Source organism: Marmota marmota, unplaced genomic scaffold (assembly GCF_001458135.2).
Source record: "Marmota marmota marmota unplaced genomic scaffold, marMar, whole genome shotgun sequence".
NCBI classification, from domain to species: domain Eukaryota; kingdom Metazoa; phylum Chordata; class Mammalia; order Rodentia; family Sciuridae; genus Marmota; species Marmota marmota.
The window spans coordinates 5657268-5659139 of NW_025999927.1; positions in this window are offsets into that span (position 1 = coordinate 5657268).

Sequence of the window (1872 nt, forward strand, 5' to 3'; positions counted from 1 at the left end):
AGATTATAATGTTATTTCGGACCTGCTTAAACATATTTTCAATGATCTCAGGCTGATGAGCAACACAGACAAATAACCACTGTTCATGGTAGGATGCTGTGGGCTCCAGAAGCAGGTGTGTATGGTGCGGGGCTCAGAGTAGGAACTGTGAGCTTATCACCAGGTCATGGGAGCCCCACAGTTTTGTCCAGATAAGCTCACCATAAGTTGTCAGTTAAAAGTATCCATAACTCATTTAACCCATGGAACAGCGGAGGTTCCACCTGATCTAGGAATGGAAAAGTAAGGGGGAGTTTTCTGGATATGTAAATGGAAATAAAGTTAAGAACAGAGAAGATGCATCAGCAATGGTAATAATAGACAACCTGTGAGTGGCCTGGGGTTCAGACAGTCCCCAACTTACACGGGTTCCACTTACAGTTCTTCAACTTTATAATGGTGTGACAGTGTAGCTGTTTTCCACATTCAGTCTTCAATCAACACATGGTTATGTTTCATGCTGTATTCTGTATTACATTGTATGTTGCATTATGTATGATATTGTATCAGCATACTGTATTCAACAGATGACATGAGCTAGTCAGCAGCATTTTGTTATAAAGCAGGATTTGTGTCAGATGGTTTTGCCCAGCTGTAGGCTGATGCTGTAGTAAGTGTCCTGAGCATTTTTAAGCAGATAAGGCTAAGCTCTGATGTTTTGTAGCCAGCTGCATTAAATGCATTTCTGACTTATATGTTCACCTTAGAACAGGATGTTATACTAAGTCAAGCAGCACCTATACTTGGCATGTTTAGAAATTCTGAAACATTCCATGGGTTGAAAGGAGTTCTAGAAGGATAGCAGGATCTGCAGCTGAAAGGTAGTTGCAGTGAGATATCAAAGGCCTTGCTAGGTGGTGACCATGTGATTCATGGTCTAAACCAGTGCACTCATTACAGAAAGGAAGAGATGTGTCAGTGATTGTGATCAGGCAGCTGTTGGGAGCTGGGGCTGTCTGGGGAAAACTCAGGGTTTCCTGAACTAAGACAAGTGGGCGTAACAGGGTTTGGGGAGCTTCCAGCCATGTCTGAAGCAGTGCATGGAAACACTGGGTAAAGGTTTTAGGTGGGTCACTGTGGTCCCTCTGTGGAGGTGGAAACAGAGTTGGCTTGGTCCTTCTGAAATCTAAATTAGTATTTCATAAATAAATTTGATTTATTTATCATTCTGCTATTTATTTGTTGAAGTGAATTTTACTCTCATTTTGAAGTGGCAAGATTATTTAAGTTTTTTTGCCAACATCAGGAAAAATATAAACATAAATTTTAGACATCAGGAGAGGGCAACCGAGTTTTAACCCATTTTAGGTCCACCTCTGTGCATCTCTAGGGCCAGGCTCCCTCAGGCCTAAGTACCTTTGGTTCTCTCCCACTCTTCTCTGAAAGTGGATCTCCTGTCATTGCTCTGGTGTACCTTAGCATTGTCCTGGGGATGCTCTTTGCTCTGTGTCAGCTAAGGACAGATGATGGGGATTATAGATGCCCCTTGACTTACCTCAGGGTTCTGTCCAGATAAACTCACCGTAAATTGTCAGTTAAAAGTGTCCATGACTCATTTAACCCATCGAACAGCATAGCTCAGTAATTATGGCGAGACAAATGTTAAGGCCTGGGACTGTCTGGGAAGTGGAGATTAAGTTGCCTGCTTTCTCCAAGGTCACTTGGTACAGTGGCACCTACACTGTACAACATTCAGGGCTTCCCTTCATGATTGACTGGCTGAGGGGGAGTGGCCCTACCCAGCACCAAGAGAGAGAATTGTAGGGTGTGTGGCCAGCACAGAACGTCCAGATTCAAAGTTAGACACAAGGTTTCTGTTGAATGCATATCAGC